Source organism: Anser anser (assembly GCF_964211835.1).
Source record: "Anser anser genome assembly, chromosome: 3".
Taxonomy (NCBI): Eukaryota; Metazoa; Chordata; class Aves; order Anseriformes; family Anatidae; genus Anser; species Anser anser.
The window spans coordinates 82,921,608-82,943,746 of NC_139722.1; the positions used below are offsets into that span (position 1 = coordinate 82,921,608).

General features: G+C 40.2%; 1 protein-coding gene across 2 annotated transcripts in view; it reads left to right on the forward strand.

The window, feature by feature from the left end:
* Positions 1-22,139, forward strand: part of FMN2 (formin 2) — a 202,216-nt gene that overhangs the window by 1,974 nt on the left and 178,103 nt on the right. Inside the window, exons 1-3 of one of the 2 annotated variants that reach the window (XM_083831934.1) lie at positions 11,157-11,449; positions 12,102-12,206; positions 12,555-12,651. The exons of the other annotated variant lie outside the window; for it this stretch is intronic. The gene's annotated coding sequence lies outside the window, so the exon portion shown is untranslated. Of the gene's footprint in view, positions 1-11,156; positions 11,450-12,101; positions 12,207-12,554; positions 12,652-22,139 lie in introns of those variants that run through there. 2 annotated transcript variants of the gene reach the window in all.

Sequence of the window (22,139 nt, forward strand, 5' to 3'; positions counted from 1 at the left end):
CTTGGAATTTTCTCATAATTTCCACTCTGGATGGCTTGACTTCTGTCAACACAGGGTGGTATAAAAATGCCCCAGAAAGGTTATTGTTAACCTTGTTGTGAGTGCCTTTTCCATAGTAAGCCAGCTGTTTTCCCCCACAAAGAACAGGCCTTCCTTCTTAGGCCAACTTCCTAGCTGCCACTGAGCAGTGTCTGGAAAACCGGCCAGGCTCAGCAGGCAGATCTAACAGTTAATGGCTGTTACTGTCAGGAGACTTGGTCAGAGTTATCTGACTGCCAGATCTTCTAATCTGCCTGCGATCACCGTCTTAAAGAATTCCTTGTTATTGCAGTTGTTGAAGGCCTGGCTTCTGGCTGTTATTACCCAGTAGCCCAATACATGACTTTGCTGGCCACGGAATGTCTAAACCAAAGGATTAGACAAATTCTGGGCAAGTTGTACTTGCTATCATCATTATCTATCTTGGTGAAGTCACAGGAACAAGGACAAAAGTCTTTTTTAAACACAGAATGTTATATGCTGACTGAACCAAAGGGGAAAAACATGAAATTTTCACTGAAATTGATTAATCTGGAGAAGTTTTGATTTCTTTCTCACTTTATGAACAAGCTTGGGAAGACTCTCCATGGAATAAAAAGCTGTTTTCCAGCTAGAACAGTGACTCCAAGCAGCAAGGCGATATTACAGCCTGAAACCCAGAAGGCATGATGCTTTGATGCACTGAGACACGTCAGCTGGCACATAGTGCACAAAGAACAGAAGTTTCTGGATGCCAATGATTTCATGTTATATCTACATATTCCTATATGTCAATCTTTATCTCACTACATATTAAAACCACATGTTCCTACTACTGACCTCAGACTTTTTCTTTTTATACGAAGAAAACTGTGGGAGAGCAGAAGCTACGAACTTGCCTACATGTACTTTTAAGTAACTGATTCTCTTTGTTAATGAAGGTGGTAAAAGCTGTTAAAGTGCAAAAAGAAAAGTGTTTTCACATGATCTCATAGAACAATTACCTTAGTCTGTTTCCTGTTGTATTTTATATTGTTTTATATTAATATATAATATATAATTTATATTAATATGTTTTATATTAATATGTAATTTAATAATGCCAAAATCAAGAATTCTCCAAGGAGAGGAGGTAGGTGATAAACAATTTAATCCTATGTTTAGGATTGCAGCAAGGATTTTAGAGCTTCAGCTCGTGTTGGAGAGAGTGCCAGTAACTGTGGGTGACACAAGCATTGGTTCCTTCTGTTACCAATAAGCAAAGCTTGAAGATCACTGAATCAAACAGCTTAGCTGGTTACAGAAGATGCTGTCTGGGCCTGTGATATAGTCATTGCACACAAGTCAGCTGCAACTAAAATCCCCAAGGATGTTCTATGCACTGAGTATGTGATGTGATATTCAGTGATACAATATGCATCTGCTGATAAAAGGGGAAGTTATTTTATATTTTAGGTGAGCTTCATCAGCCTCTTGCAGAATGACTCATCTAATGCTGACATCTAATAGAGGCCAGACAATTCCCTCATGAAAGAGGCTATTTGTCTCAATTGACTAAAGAGGCAGCTCTACAACAAGCTCAGATTAATATCTCTACTGGAGATATTTCAAGTTGAAAGTCAGGATTCAACTTACCATCTGCTCTTAGGGGGAGGAAATCACCACATGCATAAAATGAGAGCATTTTACTATCGGTTTGTGTTCTTAGATTGCAGTTGCCAATAAAGCATGGACACAGTAAGCCAGGCACACTGCAGAGCAGTGGTGACTCGCACTCTGTTCCAGGCAAGCTCTAGTTTGAAAGCTAGGTGGATTCATTCATGTCTCAGAGTGCGCAAGCAAATCCATAAGCCTTGTTGATGACATAGCTACTTTCAGTTCAGACCTTGCTAACATCTATCCAGCTCACTGAGTTAAGGTGAGGGTAGGTCATGCAGCAGTGGTGCACCCTATGTGCTCTGCTTACCCAGCAGAGGATGGGGCAGTGGTGGTTCTGAGCATGGTAACCTGCTAGGGAGTGGACTACTAAAAGACTAGAGGTGAACAGACATGATGCTGTTACACAAGTGAATGAGAAATGTCAGTTCATTCATGAAATTCCTCAGTAAGAACTATTTAATGCACTCCATAAATGCCTTGGTCTATGCTTGGAAATTCCTTTGCTTCCAGGTGCTCTCAATCCTAATTTACCTGTAGAAATTTACCTGTAGATACTAATAATAGTGCTCTTATTATACTAGAATCTGGTTTATTTTATTCCACAAAATTACCAGATCCATGTAGTTCTGAACTCCTATGACCAATTAAATTAAAAAAAAAAAAGAGAGAAAAAGAGAACTCATGTTCAAACTTAAATCACTAGGCTTTGGCATTTCATGAATATGCACGTAGAACATCCAGAGTTGTGTGAGTTTATAAACTATGTTTTCAGTTACACAAGTGGGATGTGAATCTGCACATTTCCAAAGTTCAGTCTAGAATAAGCTCTGGGGATTCGTTGTGAGACTAATTATAAGACAAGGATAAGGCTAATTGTAACAGGGTAAACTGACCTAGTAAGAGAAGCCAGATCCTTTAATCCCATAAACACACAGATCAGTTAATTGCTGAAGCAGTAATTCTCATGCAGGAGCTGACAGAGTTACGTGGCCTCAAACACTGCTCCAGCTCAGTAGGTGCCATCTTGCAGAAGGGAGGTAGCTCCCCCAGGGGCTTGGATTGTGGGAGTGGCTGCAGCCCCAGATGCCAGCTCAGGGGGAATCCAGTAAGCATCCGCATCTCTGTGGCATTTGTTCCCCAGGCATCTGGGCAGGGGATAAAAGAAAGATGCTGGCCATCACTGGGGGCAAATGTGTAGGAGTGATAAAGGAGGGTTTCCTGGTAATAAATAAATTTATCTACTGTGGGGGAGGAGCTGGGGAATGGGGAACAGAAAGAAATAGGAAATCAAAGGACATATAGAGGAGGCTCAGGGGCGACCTTATCGCTCTCTACAGTTACCTTAAAGGAGGCTGTAGAGAGGTGGGGGTTGGTCTGTTCTCCCACGTGCCTGGTGACAGGACAAGGGGGAATGGGCGAAAGTTGCAACAGGGGAGTTTTAGGCTGGATGTTAGGAAGAACGTCTTTACTGAAAGGGTTGTTAGGCATTGGAATGGGCTGCCCAGGGAGGTGGTGGAGTCACCATCCCTGGAGGTCTTTAAAAGACGTTTAGATGTAGAGCTTAGCGATATGGTTTAGTGGAGTACTTAGTGTTAGGTCGGAAGTTGGACTCGATGATCTTGAGGTCTCTTCCAACCTAGAAATCTCTGTGTGTGTGTGTGATATTTGTGGAGAAATACAGAGCTGAGTAACTGTGCCACTGGAAAAGGCAATGTTCTGTGTCCTAGGAGTCTGGGCTTGAAGCAAAGTGTTGTCCCACCAACAACCTCAGCCTGCAGAAGTGCATGACAAAGTTGTTGGTGCTGTAACCCCTTAGGGGAAAAGATAGCAAGGGAAAATTCATATTGAAATTCTTTTCAAGGAATGTGAAAGACTGCTTTTAAAATTGATCTTGCTCTTGGACTGTTGCTTATGCTACAAGGTAATAGCTTCTCATTTATGCAGAAGAAAAAAAAATCACAAACTGGTTGGAATTGCTTCTGCTGTCAACACTACAGGCATGGCTACTGGGCAAATGAGCACAGCCTCCCCCCGAGCTTATACATCTCTTTTAACATTTCTGTCCTCTCCGTTTATTTTGAGCTTTGTAATGTTCAGTTATGTGTTCTTTGTACCTAGGTTTTGTGGACTTCTCAGTGGTGATATCACCACAACAGTAACAGAGCTATTTTTGTTTTCTGTGCTTTTTTCTCTGATTAAGAGCTGCAAAGTAAAAATTAAAAGAAAAATCTTGTATTTCAGTCTTAATATTTTTCAAATACGATTATTGTGTATAAATGCAAGATTTTTTTGTGCAGATGACTCAGAAGACATTTAGTGCATATTTGTGCCTATTAAGGCTGGGCACTCCCACTCACAAGGCATTATCCACCTCATTACACATGCATTATCAGAACAGGTTTTGGTAACAAACAACATCATGTGCCTTCCTTGATAAATGGTGTGGGTGCCTTGGGAAAAGTTGTGTCAGATGTGGGAAATACATGACAGATGTCTGGGAGCTGCCCAGTGAGCAGCCTGGTGGCACTGATTAAAAACCCCATTGAATTGCATTAGCAAGCAGGTTTGCTACTGCCAAAAAGAGATGAAATCTCTTTTGGGGAGTCAGACACTTAGGACAATACCCAAAGCAGCAGTGTTTACATGTGAGCTGGGCAGAGGAGCCACTACACTTCCAAAATGAAGGTATCCATGCAACTGCCATGGAAGCCAAGGTTTGACCTTATGGGAACAGTGCCAAATGGTAATTTAAGCAGGTTTCCTCTGAGCACTTCAGAGAAAAATGGCAGTGAGTGAAAGCAAGCTGTGCAAATCACTCACCCGACCTGCAGCTACACCTGTGCACTGCAGTGAAGGTATTTCTTTGTGTCAGTCCAACTGAGACATGAGTTGGGCTGTGGGAGTTGCGTGAAGACTTCTGCAGGCAGCCCCAGGGGAGGGGCAGCAGGACAGGGAGAGCATGCTGAGCCTGCACTGTGCAAAACCTTCTGGCTTTTATCACTGCCAGCCTTGCGTGATAAGGCATGATGACTAATGTAAGCTCAAATAAAATCAATGTTCTTGTCCATTTATGGCTGTACTAGCCTCACAGAGCTCAGTAGTGAGGGAATATCAGCCCTGTCTAATACAAGCTTGTGGCAAATTACTTCACAAACTCAGGGTTCAAAATAATACTCTGTCACTAACACAATTGCACGGTTAATTAATAGATCTTAAGAAAAAGGTTTAAATAGAAATACATTTTAATACACTTTGCAATCAATACTTAAACCTGCTCAACTTTTAGAGCTCCGTTGATAAGGATTACACCACAAATCTGTTAAAATCTGTGCAGGTTAGTAGGAGTTCTCGATGATTTGAGTTTTCACTGTTTTGGTATCTTTCCTGAATTGTACAATAGGAGGATTCTAAAACACTTCTGTAAACACACCGGGGAGTTAGCTTAGTGTGAATTTTAATCTGATGTGGAAGACTTCAAGTTTTACCATGTTTTTGTAAACCCTTCTGTCCTATTTTTTTCTTTAGTTACATAATTGTGAGTGACATGACTTTAATTTTTCTGTTCTCAAAGTGAACCTAAAGGGAGAGAGAAAGATATAGTGGAAAAACCTTGAAATACCCCCCAAAGCCTGGAAATGCTGGCTAGCATAATTGTTCCAAGGTCAAATTCAGAAACTTGTCATTTTAATTGTATTCCTGCACCTGGGTATCTCCACGTTTAATAGAGTTACACCATATCCTATGTCCTCACTACTTCCGTGTCTTGAAATATTTGATCTTCACAACTCATCCCTGTCTGCATAACAAACTAGCAAAATTCTGGGGGAGATTTCCCATTACAGGGCAGTGAGGAGAGCCTCTGCTTCATGACACGCCTCAAGGTTTTAGTGCTGCTTGTGGCACCAGCAGCGTCCAGACATGAGCTGGGTGGTTGCCAGTACCTGGAGAGACTTGATGTATTCCAGCTGAAAAACTGTGGGACAACTATTTTTAAAATATCACTTTCAACACAACGTAACAATGTGATCAGCTCTGCAGAAATCTCCAGGTGAAGAACAGCACGCAGGGAGGTCTAGGCTCTCTGCCCCTGGCCAGCTGCTGATGGGCTTGGCTCCCCTTCCTCCCTAGCTAGCATGCAAGACTGAGCTCAAAGGTCTTCCAGTTCCCCCACCAACTTCAGAAGGGGGGTCTTTCCCTTGTCTCCAGTGCTCCAGACCCTGGTCTGTAAGTCCTTTACACCCAGAATAACAATGGAGGAACCGTCCTAAAGTCTAGCAGGTTTCCTAATTCAGCTCTGGGTATTCACACATGTAAGCGATATACAGAATGAGGAGGGAAACCTTGTATTCCTAACAAAATCCGGATCCTGTTGCAATGCTCTGCTGGGTCTTGCCCAGGAGATAATTCCTTGGCTGATTTGAATGCAAATCACACTGAAGGCCCACAGTGTATGTCAGTGTGCCTGTGCCTGGTCCATCCATTCTACAGGGGTGTGCAGTCTTCATCTTTCTCCTTCAAGAAAGCTTACAAGCTTTCTTATGGCAAGAACATATCCAAAATGTTAAGTCTGACACTGAGACTAGATTTTGGTTTGTGTTCAAAATGTACGTATGACCTTAAAATGCATTTATTTTTAATAGAAACAGCCCTGCAGTTAATGTAGGAGAGAAGCCTCACCCTGTAAACCTTTGGTAAATGTGCCTGGCAGTCATTTCCCTGTGCCCACACATGCAATCTGCAGAAGAAATTTCAGGATCCCCCGTTCCTCCTGCAGGTAGCATTTTAACTTCAGCACAGCATAAATGTAGCCAGGCACAAACCTCGCAAGGCATGCTGTGTTCCAGAGAAGACGAACGTCTTCTCATAGGACTTGTGTGGCCTCTCTGCATACTGTACCACATCGCACTTTTCCAGCGATGTTGTTTTCCCTATCTTAGCGTGTTTCAAAGATGCTCAGAGTGCTGAAGGACCCTCAGGGAAAAGGCAATTAGCTGAGACAGTCATTGGAGCCTGAATTAAAGAGCAAGTCTCTAAGGTACTCTACAGATGGAAAAATACGTAATTTTCACAATATTTCAGTAAACCAAGTCTCCGGGCTATGTGTTTATGGACTACAGAAGTCAGATATTTCTCAGTTTTTTCAAGACCGCACCTTGCAGTGATTGTAGGGATGATTTTTTTTTTCAGTCTAATATTTTGTCCAAACACTTTCTACTGCAAGTAAGCTACAAAATGTCAGAATTATATAACCATCAATTTTGATGTATTAGAAAGGAAATAAACTTTAAGAAAGGTAGACTTGCTTAAATGTAGGAAATTTACAAGGTGCTAGGCACACATAAATCAATGTACAGTTACCCTTGAAATCTGTATATGCTTTATAATTTAGTAAATGTTTTTCTACTTACAAGCCAACAGTGCCATCCACTGACTTCTGTGTTTTCGTGCAGATATCCTTCAAGATGTTCTAAAACTATGTGATTATAAAAGCATTTTTATGGATGCCTGTATGTTGCTTAAGAGAACAGAATCCTTTTAAACAAGACAACACATTAAAAAGCAATAGTAATAAAACAGTCTATTTCATAGTCTGTTAGGGTTTTTCACAGATTTGATCCTTGCAAATGCAGAGGGCTTCTCTGCTTTTATAGGAAGTTGGCCTCTGTAATTGCTGGGCGCTTTCTCATTCTCACTTGCCAGTGTCAAACAAAAATCTGAAGATCAGATGGAAGTGAAGGTCCTGGTTATAAAACATTATCCCTTACCCATTTATCAGAGGCCCTGACTTGTGCTGACATCATGCACCACTGCTTCAACCTATGCTATGCCAAAGAGGGCACCCACAGGCCATGTATAACCTGTATGAAAACATTTGTGTGCCAAAGGCTGTAATTACACACACGCAGACACACATGCACATACTGAAGGCAAAATGTTTTGATCCAGGTTATAAAATCAGTTTCTACGCTACAAATGGGAAGGTCATGCATTAGCGCTCACACAATACTGTTTATTTACTTTTTCTAAAGGAAGCTGGGTGGCAAGAGGAATTATTTAACACTTGTTATCTTTTAAGCTTTTAATGTTTGTGATTTCAAATTGTGTTGTGTCGCTATAAGTGCTAGAAGCATATTTATTTTTGTTTGGTTTGGCATCGCTTTTATCATGTGAAGGCACAGATTACCGCATATGTACCTGAGATATGGATCTAAGGGAAGAGAAAACTTCTCATACAACAGTGAGAAGCCACACTAATTTTAAGAATGAAAGAAAGCTGTTCAAGCTACTTATGTGCTTACGTTATACCTACAGAGTTAGATGGAGGCTAACCATTGTGCTACTGTTTTTCTGCAGTGCAGGTAGGGCCTTAAGTGCATCTATTAACTGCAGGAGCAGCTCCATTGACTTTTGCTGTGTTACTGCCAAAGGCTCTTACGTGCATGCTTATTGCTCTTAGAGGCTTATATTTGCCTGGGGCTGCAATGTAAACTACCTCTTGTTCTTGTTTCCATATGACATTGTCATGAGAAGAAAGGAATTTTTCTGCAATTAATTACATTTGTAATAACTGCTGTTCTAAAGGGTCCCTTCTTCACCGCCTGTTAGAAGTCTGGTAACTTTGTATGGCGTTCAGATGATGTTTTGTATGTCATAGTAATAAATCAGAGACATCTACATTTGAAATAAAAGAGAGAATTTTGAAATATTCTATAAACAAATGAATGTTGGAATTGCGGGGGGGAGGGAGGGTGGGGTAGACAAACCAAGCAAAACATTTCTCTAATAAATAACATATTAGAGAAGTAGTTGGTTTCGCTTCTGGTTTGTTTTTTCCTTGCAAAAACTCGCAGCAACAAGTAGGTGGCACTGCGGGATCATCGGAGCCACGAGAGGGATGGGGATTTGCGCTCACTCGCACCGCCGCTGCGGGCGGAGCAAGAGCTGCCTGGTGCTGGCGGCAGAGGCAGACTGGCTATAAATAATGTTGCGAGGGAGTACAAAAATGCATCAAAATAGTTGGTATTTCAAATTTTTCGAAATTCAGAGTACATGAACAGATTAAGTACGCTCCCCTGTTTAAATTTATATTTAGGTTTCTACTATTAACTACATTTAATATATAGTTAGCTGAGTATTTGTGCCTATAGATCTATACCTGTCTACATCACGTAGCCTACCCAGCTAAAATACAAGTGTATGTGATGTTAAATAGTATTTATTCATAAATTCTGCTTTTTGAGCAAGCAAAACACAAAGTAACTCTTCAGTCAAAGAGGCCTTGATTGTGATTCTTGGATCATGGTTCTTGATGTGCAACTGATTATTAATGTAATAAGGGAAAAGAAGAACTATAACAGAGCTGCACTTACGATGGTTCATCCAGGGTTTTCTTCAAAGGCAGAACAGGAGGGGTCAGCATCTTCACAGTTTTTTCCACTCTTAGTAAAAGTGTGCATCCTATTACATCCTCCTACACTACACAGGAAACTCTCCAGGCTCCCATGCAGGAAATATTTAAAGCATGCATCTGAACAGGGCAATGTCTGAATCCCTGCTGCACAATGTGTCTCCTGGTCCAAAGCCTGTAACAATGTGTGCACAAACACCCCTTGAAGTGCAGGCAGGAGGGTGAGCGTGGCCAGAGCCAGCGGCTGCCCCGTGTGCTGGTTTCTCTCCTGCATGTCTGTCTGGCCTGCATCCCCGCTCACTGGTGCTGGAGACTGGGAGCTGGGCTTTCACCAGGTGTCCTACATCTTTAAACGCCTTCTGTGCAGAGGTGGGCAGCAAGAGCACCCCTCACCTGCTTCTGCAAAAGGGCAAGCCCTCCTTAGAAAGCTGCCCTCTGGGAAGAGGATGTGATGCTCTGAATCCTAAGTGCACCTATCTCAGAAGCTGTTTGGGTACTCTTTCAGGTTGGGGGGTTCTGCTTATTGCATGGAGATGGGTTTTGTTCTGCGTTGAAGAACGAGGAGTTACCAGGAGCCTTCATCTTTCCATGTGCTCTGAAAGTACACTGGGCTCCCTGATGCATGCTGCTGGGGCTGGCTCACTAGGGCTTTGTAGAATTTATGTGGGCTGCTGACCTCAAGGAAGATCCCCCCCCCCCCCAAGCACAAATGCTATAATTTCAAAAATATTTATTTTAATACATATCTGTCCTTCGGGTTCTGCTTATATAAAAACTAATAAACTCTAACCTATGCAATCCATTTCTTTCTTCCCTGGCAGTAAATGATCATCATTTCTTTCACAATCTTTTTCCCCTGACAAACCCAAATGGCAGATGAAAACACTGCAATTTCTCAGCAGTCCCACCATCACATCTTGTCTGGTTGTTTGTTCATGTCCAGGTATGATTTTTTTCATATCCTTTTAACAGGGAAAATTAAATAAATATAAACCTTTTGAAACTAAGAGCAAGAGCCAAGAAGTGAAGAACATATAACTGGGGATTGGGGAAATAGAGTAGTTTCAAGGTGTACAAAAAGAGAGATCAAAAAAGAAGCCTAGGAAGGGAAAGCCTGGGAACAAGAAGAGACATATGGTGATTTTAAAAGCTGCAGCACTGACATCTTGCGTGGGTTTAGTGTTACACTGTGAGGTTTGCCTTAATGCTCTACTTTCTGAAGCTGGAGGGTTATATGGATGGTTATATGAAGTTTCATATTTGCATGGTTTAGGAGAGAAAAACTTGGTTCAAAATCTGGTATGTATTAATACAGTATATCAGATAAGGTATTTTTGAATAATAAAAAACAAATGTTCTCCCATATATTATAGTAACCATTCTAAAGAAACTGCCGACTTATACATTTATTTAGATGCAGAAGAAAAGAATATGACATTGAACAGTAAATCAGGCCTGGATACACGTGTAAGCGCCATCCTGGTAACATCACTGGAAATACTAATGGGGAGATTGATTCCCAATTTCAGCATTAGATTTTTAATTTGGTATGTAAGCCTAGCTCTACCTAATTGGTTTGCTCTGTCAGTAAACATGACTGAGAATCCATGCCTGGGGACTATTTATTTTCCTGAGATGCTATTTTGCTAATCAAACTCTGCAGAAAAGCCTAACAAGTGTGTGTGAAAACAAAACAAAAAAAGTATTTATTTTACGAAAAAAAACCCACACAAACCTTCACAAAGTCTTCCACAACTTAATTATGACTGCCTGTTTATAAAAGTGTATCTGAAAGTCATGACAGAAGTACCCAACCCAGAGCTTTTTTCTGCTCAACCAACCATCTGTACACTTGCTGTTGTATGTATGTTTAAACAGTACTTGATTAAAAGATAAGCCTAGGAGCTGATGTACAGTCTCACGCTGGGGCCATCACCTTTATTTTTATGGATGACTTGAAAAGCTTGTAATTATCTCTGTTCACCGATAGGAAAACAGAATTCATGCACTGGGGAAAAGCCTGCCACGTGTGTGTTCATGATATTGCTCTTTGGGACAAAACACTGAAATGATTAGATTTGTGGTAGAGGACGATGTTTGAAAAGATGAATAGAGGAATAACTGGGCATTTTGTGGTGTTGCTGTTGTTTGAAATAAGGTATTAGTCAGTGCCTAAATAGAAAGGTTTACTTTCAATTAACGCTTTAATTAGCATGCAGTGTCACAGGTGCCTGCTGCCTTCATGACGTTGCCTGCACCCAGCTCCTCCTGAGGCTGCTGTCCCTGCCCAGGACACAGCAAGCAGCAGGTGTGGGTCTGCACCCCATGAGCTGCTGTCGGCCAGTGGAGCCAGGCCAGCATGAGGTGAATTCTGCTGTGGTGATCTGAAAACCTTCATGTACTTGGGGAAACTTATGTTATTTGCCACTGTTAACACAAGAAGACTTGGGATTGTGGCTCCCAAGCTAGCTGGCTCACCAGCCAACAGCGCACGGCTGTGGCCCATGAAGCTGTGTTACATCTGCTCTGCCTACAAACAGCTCCAGAAGTGGGTGCCAGTCCTCTCATGGCTTCATGTGCCACCAAGCAGGCAGGAACCTGCTCTTAGTGAGGAGGCAAGAAATCCACTGCCTGGCTAGCATAGCTGCCAGTTCCACAGGAAGGCTTTGGTAGCCTGAAAGTGAGTGCAGTGGCTGCCTCCGCAGCCCCTCACATTGACGGTGGCCAGGCCTCTCCTTGGCCAGGGTGGGCCCTGAGCCCCCACAGCCACATCTGGGCCAGGCCGGGGGAGAAGGCCACCAGTGCCTGAGGGGGGCATCTGCTCGCTTGAGGTTGCACGGAGGAATTAACCTGGTGTTTGAGCACTGTGGCAGCTGTCGTACTCTCCTAGTAAGCCACTGGCCACAAGAACATAGGCTTTTCATGGAGCTGAGCCTCACAGCAGCCCAGAGGGAAGGAGCTATGCCTGCCCTCAGGCCGCGGGCCTGGCAGGCAGTGCTCCTGTCCACCATTTCAGAGGAGGGGTAGGGCTGGCTTGCAGCCCTCGGAGAAGACATACCTGGGCGGAGCATCTTAAAGCTGAAACTTTTTCTTCTGAGTTCTTCATGCTGAAATCCAGAGGGTATGATAACTATGTTCCTCTATATTTGGAATTGCACTTTTTAAAGGAAAAGCTAAATACTATAACTTTCTATTTCTCTGATATTCACCAGTCAGTTCCTAACCGTTATCTGCTTGACAGAGTTGTCTGGTACCCACAAAGCTCTGGAAAGAAAAAGAAAAATCCTCCTTTTTCCCCCTTGTAAAGAATTATTATACAAATGCTTCTTGGCAGCTGATGATAAGAGCATAGCCTGTAATACATTTCTCCAATTAATTTCAGGCAGAAAGCCAGATGTTACTGCTATTCAGTTTGCCAAGCCTATAGGAGTGCTTAGACTTTTTTTTTTTTTTTTTAAAACCACTACAGGGGTGGAGGGAGTCAGCATTAAACTAAGTCTTGCTAAGCATTTGATCAGGTACAAGGTAAAATGGAAACAACAGCCTCCTCACCAATTCTTCTGAAGGTAAGTCTTCTGCCATTTTAGTAAATTCCTCAGATTTGTAATGGGCTAGCATGTAGTCTTAAGAAATGTATCTTTACATTTTCATTTAAATCTGAAGTAATCAATTTATTTATTTGTTAATTTTATGAGCTACTCTAACTCGTAACAGAGATAATGCTGGCTAAAACTTATATTTATGCCACAAAGAGCTCTCCCAAGAAGCATTCTGCAAACAGAAGCAGTTGTTCTTTTAACCATGTTTATACAGCTAACGTTTTCCATCTTCAGGGCAGGAACCTTTAAACTGGATGCAAAATTTAACTTGCTTTATTTCAAACTAAAATACGTGGAGACTATTGAGTTCAGGAATGGGAATGGTTATGGAAACAGGTCATTTATGTGTATATCAAATTATCCATAAGTTGGTGAGGAGGGAGGAAGATGTTCATAAAAACAAACTTTGGCGGGTTGTCTTTTGTTTGTTTGTTTGATTTCTCTTAATAAGAAACTGAATCCTGAGTGAAGAAAAAGACCTGAATAGGCAGGGAGTGGCATGCAAGCATACAAACTGTACATCAAAACAACATGCATTTATAGGTAGTAAACTTCCAGGTTGGCTGGTTGGTTTGAAAGGTAACATAAGGAAACCTGCAATGGTACCCATAGCTCCAGATAGGCAGGATATGATTTGGTAACAAAATGTTAGGAGACTGTATCTCTGTGGCCACCTGCCTGAGGAGTTTTATTTCCCTCTCTTACACAAGGAACAGTTAGAAGGAGATAATTGTACCTCCTGGAGGTAATTCTACCTACTGTTGTTTTACCTGTCCTTAAGCAGAAGTGCAACTTTTGTGCAACTTGTGCTACTGAGCAGGTAGAGCTTTAGGCCTTCCTGAGATGTGAAGTACAGCCTGAGGACCAGCTGGGGATCCCAAAACAGGGATATAGCTGTGGCACAAGTGACAGGCTTCTTCTCAGGACAGTGGTTGTCAGTGACTTGACACAGGACTCGGGCTGGAGGCAGTTCTTCTTCCTTAATGGCCGGGCAGCTTCTGGCCAGGTCCTCCTTCTACCCACACGTCTGCCTTTGTAAAAGGGACACAAGTAACATCCACAAGATTTCTGCTGTTGTTGCTGGGCCCATCCCAACTCATACAGTTGTTGAATATGCAAAGTGTTGCTTACAAGTTCAGCTAAGTGAATCACCAAGGATCTGCTCAAAAATTGACATGTTCAAATCAATTTTCAACTTAAACTGTGAAGGTTTCCTAATCCTTGCGATTGTTAGGAGACCTGTGAGTTGTTTTCTGCAAAGTCTGCAACGTTATTTTCTCAATGATAGTTTTATCTTTTCATCTTCTCTTTATCTTTTCGCTCTTTCTCTCATTACACAGACTTCTCTACTTCAGAGCATGCATAAGGGAGCCAGTAGGGAGAGTATAAAGGCTTGGAGTATATTCACTGAGTTGCACTTCACTTCTGAGTTTAGTTATATACCCCCAAAACTGGGATTATGATTCTCCTCAGGCCTACATATGTAGAAAAGACAGGAAATTCCTCATGCCGCTTTTTCCTGCAGCTGACAGCAGCTAGCAAAGCAGTGAAGCTGCTGTTTCAGGCTAATACCAAGGACAAGATTTGCATGCTTTCTCAGTAGTATAGAGTTATGGTAGACATATTTCTTACTATTTTTCTGTTCCTGCAATTTATTTATTTTTAAATTTTATCTTTTGAGTAACCACGTGCCCTTTCAATAACGGTCCTGTCTGTCCCAAAACCTGTAGAATTCTGGGAATTCAGCTTCATCCTTTAATACACAGAGTATGATGTAGAGGCCAAGTTGTTACTCTAATTGCTTTATGACTCTCTCTGTCTCCGTACAGTGTGTGCTATCTCTGTACAGGATATCATAAAATTTAATAACATCCATTCAGTGTTCTGAGGATGCTTTACGTCATATAAAAAAACCCTACTTGTACAAAATATCTATCTTAACTTACTTTATGCAGCATTCTGCAGGACTTCTGATGAAGCAGTATGTTCAGCAGTATTTCAGAAAGTGAGTTTGAAATAATGATCAGAAGGTAAAATAAAAGCTAAAAATTGAAGAAAAAAATATTAAGATATATTATTTATTTTCCCATGGGTTTCTGTATAAGACAAACTCATCTTACAAAGTGTGCACACACACACACACAAAAAGAATATTATGAGATTTTCTTTTTTCTCTCCCTTTCTGCATAAGGGGTAAGATACACTTCTGAGCAGCAATAATGGAAGTGCAGACCTTCTTGTTGCTCCATAATTTGGCTTTTGTCCATTTACTTTGAGTGCCTCCACTGAATTATGATCAACATATACAAAAATTAAACATCTTAAACTATGCAAGAACTTCAGTGTCTGAATCACCACAAATACTGGCACATCTGGCACATGACACATCTAGAAGAAGTGAGAAATCAGATCAAATACTGTATCACGGGATTTGAAAGCAGGGAACAGCTTGCTATATGCTGAACTTTCAAAAAAACTAAATTGTACTTATCGACTGTATTTCCTTATATTCAAGCTGTTCTGTTTGCTGCTTTGTAATCCTGAATCAGTGATGTGCTACAAATTAAGGTTCTTGTATCTCATGTTGTGTGGTTTTCTATCCTAACCCCCCCCTTTTTGGTAATAGGAGTAGGATTAGCACTTGGCTGGCAGTTAACGTTTCCTTCAAATTCAAATTAACTTTTCATTTTCACTACAAGTAATTAGCTGTAACAATCACCTTGTCTGAGATTTTCTTAAAGAAAGCAAAGTTCTGACTCCATAACATCAAGAAACTCTGCAATGTTCTTCACAAAAGCTGTTGTACCTCATGATTTGCTTCCTAAGAAATAAAATTTCTAGCTTGCCTTCAACAGTTAGTGGGGGAAAAAGGCAAAAGGCCCTATTCTCATCTCATCTCTTTGAAATGAGATACTACTTTGTGGGGGGGGAAAGGGGTGTGTGTCTTACTTCTGTTCCCTAGCATGACTTTTGGCAGAGCAAAATGTCCTCTGGCTTCAGATGTTGATCGTTACCATTTCCTAGACAGTGCTACTAAATGTCATGACTTCACTACATATATATTTTTTTTTCTCTGACAGATAGAGACAACAAATTAAAATCCACTTTCCTCTCTTGACTTACTAGAATTTGCAGAAACATGTTTGTAGCAAAACACCTCAATAAGGGAGGCTTTCTTTGTAGGGCATCAATTTTGATCAACCATGTTTCAACATTAATACAGAATGATTTGATAATTGGAGGAAAACAGGTTCAGGAGCACTTACTCTGACTTGCAGCTGCAGTTAAATAAGCTCCTGCAGTGCCAACAACACAAATTCTAGTCACGTGTGTGCCTCAGTAAATGATCGGTGCATAGACCTCCTTTGAGCACTGAAACCTGCACCATAAGTTCAGGGGAACCCGTGCAGTCTGATAGCTGCAGTGGAGGAAGATCTGTAGGCTGGTGAGCTGGAGCATGTTTAATCTCTAAGTTACTGCTATGACTGTTCTGCAGCCAAAATTAAGTCAAATGGAAATTTCTCCCTTCAATGCTTTAAAGCTTTCTTGCAGGTTCTTTTTTATTATTATTTATTTTAAATAATGTTTCTGGCTCTAATTTACTGTAGCTTCTTATCTCGTTTGTTTGCACTGTCTTCCTTCTTCTAAATACTTTTGTATCATTTATTATTTCATAAGATGATATCATGAAATAATCTCAAATGGTGTCTTCACGATAATCCTGTTAACCACTTCAGATCTTCAGCTTGTTTTCTTGAGGTCAGTGTTAGCCTGTCTAAACTTCTGAATTTACTGAGATTTCCTCTTTCATGAAAAAATTTCATCATCTTTTTTGTAAACAGTATATGGTATGTTTGTGTCTTTTTCTAATTTACGTGAATAAATCACCCTCTTCTTCTGGACTGTGGAGTTTTTAGAGGGTTATAATGCTCCTGTTCTGTCTAATTCAGTAGCTTAATGACGATGAAGTCAACACGGCGGAGGATAAAATGATGAGCTACCTTATGTCTGTTCCTTTAAGAGTAGTTTGGAGAAGAAATCTCATGAAGGATGACTAGGATGTTCCTATGGCTGAGCTTGAAGGCTGCTGGAATTCTTCCTTCTGGATTTAAGGAGTTTCACAGCTGTTGCCTGAAATTATATATATTTTATACATTTTATTATATATATATATTGTATATATTTAGAGGAAATCTACATTGTTTAACTGTATTCTAGACTGAAAAATATGACAACAAAACAGTAGTATCGTCTCATACTTTCAAACCACATGAAGCTCACTTCCTCGTTCTACGTAGGTTTTGGGATGTGTATACAGGCTTATGGTGGGTTTAGTTTTGCCCAAGCATTACACATCTTTCAGGAGAATGTTCTGAGGAAATTACAGGATTACAACTCTCTCAAGCTTCAGACAGACCTACCAGTGTAGATACTACACCACATGGACAGGAGCTCTTACCGAAACTCTGTCTACTGCATATCTTTGCACCTGTGCAGAACACAAGCATTGTGGCTTTGTAGCTCGTGTTCATTCACTCTTAACATTATTGTGTCTGAAAAAAATAAAAGGGGGGGTTTCATGACATAAATTCATTTTCGAGGGATTTGATCACTAAATTAGATTGCCATTAGCTTCTGAATGACAACAACAAAATTCAGCTAGGAGTATCCCTTAGTAAATTCCTTTGCTTCTTTCCTTTGACTGTCCACACAAAACATATAAAACCAATCCATTTCTGACAAATGTTGAATGGATTTAATGTGTGAGTATGATACGTGCAATCTGCCCAAAATTTGGATGCCTGACATTCACAAAATGTAAACAGACTTTACTTGCAAAGCATGCATTGGACAGCAGATGTTTACTAGCTGTGTTAGAATGACTGCTTTGCACCATGCACACCTATCAATTTTTGTCATTTCCAGCACACAAACTTGGCTTGCTATCATTTGGTCATCTCTTCAGCTGAAGGTGCAAGTGCTGTAGGAATCATGCTAATGGGGAAAGAGTAAAGAACTATGGCTTCCTTTTATTGTCTGCTTCCCCTTGGGGGAAAAACAAACAAAAAAAAAACTACCTCTCCTAGAATAGTGCAAAAGTTATAAAAATATATTGTTCATGTATTGCTCTAATTCACCTAAGTTTAACTGCATTTGAGTTATTTCTTTTCCTCTCGCTGGTCTCAAGAGGTAGGTGATTTAGAAAAATCTGAACGCTATTGGTAGGCTTCACAAGGTCTTGTGTGTTTGTTGTTCACTTTACAAGCATGTAGAAAGAAACCAAGTAAGGTGGGAGGAAGGGTTAAAATAACCCACGTGACTTCAGTTTACAGAAGTATTAGAGTCTGTCAGATGCTTGGAGCCCATTACCTCTTATCCTGTAATACAGTGATTCAAGGGCATAGCTATTCCCCTTGAGGTCACCTTCTGAAGAGGAGACATCTGAGAACGATATGAGAAATTGGAAAAAAAAATGAGAGCTAAACTCTGTGTCTCTATTACCGTAGTCCTGTGAAATGTAAGCCACAAATATTGTCTTTTACCTGATGGAGACCTCCTTCAAATCTAAGACGATAAAAACAAATCCCCTTACAAAACTGAAAAATGTGTTTAAAATAAATGCAGAGAGAGTTGAGAATTTACTGGAAAAGTAGGTGTTAATCCCAGATTTATTCTAATCTATCATTTTTGTAATTCAGGGTTGGAATTCAACCCATTTAATTTGTCAAATTCTAACATCCATTTAACATCAAAAAGTCAGATTCCTCCCTGATTTGCACACAAGTCCTACTTCAGTGAACTTGCAAAGACATGAAAGTCAGGACAGAACTGTATTTGGTTTGCTCCTTAATGTACTATACAGCTATGTATCATGTTACCATCAACTCTTGCATTATGCTACTGTTCTCACAGATAACATGCATACCATATTTTCATTAACTTTTTTGATAAGCTTTTTAAGCACTGAAATTTCTCAAGGCTTTTATGATTTTTTTTTTAAACAACATTCCTGCAAATGTCAGTGCCTGTTAACATCTGAATCAAGCTGTTCCCAGTTCATGTGACTGGAAATGGTGCCCAGAGCAAAAAAGCCAGACACTGACTCTCATATAAGTGTAGTCTGTTTGGAAAAGTTACTACTGAACACAAGTAGAAGTCGCTGAATCCACTTCAGAATACATTTTGGCAGGAAATAAGGTAAGGTTGCATTACGACCTTTTTATTATTATTATTTTCACTAGAGGTGTGTTTTAGAAATGGTCTAACATGAAAAACACGATGAGCTGCTAAATCAGAATTCTGTCTGGACACAAGGCTAACTGGCTCGCACACTGCTGGCAGTATCCAAAACTCTTCTGGGATTATATTGGAATTGTCTCACAGAAAAGAAGGCATAATTTGGGGTTTTAGCCTATAGCCACCCCAGGGAGCAGTTCTGAATGGCCTTATGTTCTTAAGAGGTTTTTCACTCTCTAAGGAGAAGGAATGCCATGCGGTAACCAGCTGTGTGTAAGAGTAAAGGGCATTTATAGCAATGAAGAATGAAAGAGAGGAATTGAACTCTGTGCACATGTGAATTAGACTGATTTGATGTCTTGTAAGGGTGGCATCAAAGACTGAAAAGTGTACCGGTCAGACATGGCTGGACTAAGAGCAGCTGCAGACATACGTATGCGTTTTACCTCCAAGAGTGCTACTGTAGCTAAGCATATTTCAGACATAACACATTGACATATGCACATACTTTCAGAGAAATTGAAAGGTCTAAAAACAGCAGAAAATATGTAACTGAGTAACTGCTCATGAAGCTCCTAGTCCAGAGCAGAAAAGCTTGTTGTAAAAAAGTTGATCGTACTTACAGGCTCATATGGGTAATCTAAGCTTCATCTGTCATTTAGGAATAATTCTTTTTTTAAACTAAGCCCTGGAGAGCCTATGCCAGGTAGTTAGGGTGCATATGGTGTTAAGATGCTCCTTTACTGAAGAAGCAGCGCTAGGAACAGTAGCTCCCCCGCCCTAACCTCCAGCTACCTTTCCTTGTTGTTCAGTGAAGTCACCCAATGCTATTTGCATGCTCTGGGGCTATGTGGAAACAAATGTGGCTGCTTAGCTGTCTCCCTCCCCACGGTGGCTTTGAGCCCTAATGCTATGGGGAAACCTGTCAAAGCAGTGGCTACAGAATACAACTGCAGTTCTTTGCGCTCTCCCTTTTCTTCCCTGCCTTGCTTGCTGTGCGTGCTTATGTAGGAGAGAAGAACAGCACAGAAAAGCAGCTATGCCATACCTCCACTGCAGTCACAGGAGGTTTGCTGCTTCATCAGCACATGTGTTCTTAATGAAGTACAGGGCAGGGGCATCAGGCTGACCGCGTAGCACTTGATTAACTAATATTCATATGACCCAGGCTACCTGCTTGAATGGATGTGTTTTTTGTTGTTGTTGTTGCCATTTTTTTCCATTTCTTTCATCACAGAAGTTTTTTTTTTTTTTCCTTTTCTTTCCTGCATGCTTTCAGTGGGCATGATGATAGAAAAATAAACGCTCAATTCATTTCACAAAGGATGCTTATATCATGCTTGCAAAATAGCCTTGGTATAGCGTCAAGCAATTTGTATTCACCCCAGCTATGCTGGATGTGGATTTTGATTTAAACACAAGTCCTCCAAGAAAAAAGATGAGTGTGTTAAATAAATAAATAACAGATAACGAGGTGTTACAGCTGTTCTTGTTCAATCTTCCAAGATCTACAACTGATCTCTCTCAGATGGATTCTTATCATTTCTAACTGATACAGATGTATGAGTTGTCTACAGATGTCATTGGGGGTGATCTTAGAAAGACAAGAAGCTATACCCTTAGCATTTAAAAATAACCAGCCAAGTAGGTGGCTTAGTACATCAGACCCATTTTATCTGGTTTGGGATGATAAATGAGGTAACAATATAAACCCAGTTTCTGTGGATACTTCAAGCAGCAGAAACAGTATAAAGTATGTACAAAAGCCACAAACTGTTGAGATAGCTAATACCACACAGTCCGGTTACATGTGTGCTTGTAGAAATCGCTTGTGCTCAAGAATACAGAATTTAGGAGTATCTTCTGTTCAAGATTTTACCAAAAAAAAATGTTTTAAAAGAAGAAAGTGAAGTTGAAAGCACTTTCATGTAGCCATTAGAAAAATGCTTCTATAAAACAGAAATTGAGATGTGCTAGGCAAAAAATACATTTAAATAGTGAGATTAACATCTTAGATGGCTCTGAAATAGTCTTTTAATCAGTTCCAGTTATTGAAGTTGTATGTATCTCAGTTTTAGCCATTAAATGACAACTCAACAATACCCTTAAATTCAGCAGTTTTCAAAGTACCTCCTACTGAACTGAGACCCCCACCAATGATTTTTGCAAAGACTTTACAAATATACAACCCTCTGACCTGGATCAAACATATTTTTGCATTTTGAAGCATAGTAAGAATAGAATCCTTTGTTCTCTATAAAGTCAACAAATATTTATATGCTCAAAATTTTTAATTCTTACTGAGAGTTTCTATGATGATGTCTTCACATCTGAACATAACGTAGCACAGTTTCATTGTGTTGAATCAGTTTCTCTCCAATACATTAATTATTACATTCTGAACCGGGTGTTTCTCTGCTTCATGTAAAAGCCTGGGCTTTTTCTATCTTTTCCATTGTAGCTTTATTTCTTCAATGTTCTACTCTGTTGTACAGCAGTTTTACCTGCAGGCTAGCATTTAATGGGAAGTTTAAAATGATGTTCTCTAAAGCTGCCTTTACACAAACCCATTATAAATATTTCAAGGCACTCTTTCCTTTGCACTTATTTTCATAATAGAAGAGAATGTGGAATGAAACATAATCAACAATGAATATGAATAGCTCACAGCATACGCTATAATTAAAGGAATTTTAAAGTAACTTGACATTCTATCTCTTTGAAACATAAGATATGCTACATGTTAATATTTGCATTAAGAATAATTTTGTAGGTCAGGAACGAGATACTTCTGCCTTTTTCTGTATGCCTCCCTTTGAAATCAGCAGGCGTGATCCCTTTGTTTCAAGCTACACCAGCTAGAGTATAAAGGGTTCTAGGACACAGCTGGAGCAGACCCTTACTGAGGGAACAAGGCAGCTATGCCAAGATACATGTATATTATAAATAAAGAAGGCTTGTCTGTGGGTTTTGCCCTAGGACTTCTCTGAAATCTTCCATGTGTTTCAGGCTTTAGTTGGCAACAAAAGCGGCATCATTAATAAATTATTTGGGCTTATGTCAATTTAAGGAACTGTAACTGCTGACGACTATAGGAGTTGAATTAAAAATATATGTTAAAATACATATACATGGAAAGCTCAATCATTCAACTTCTATTTATTATAAAATCTTAGATCCTGCATACTTCTAAACATATGTTTACTTAAAACTATTTC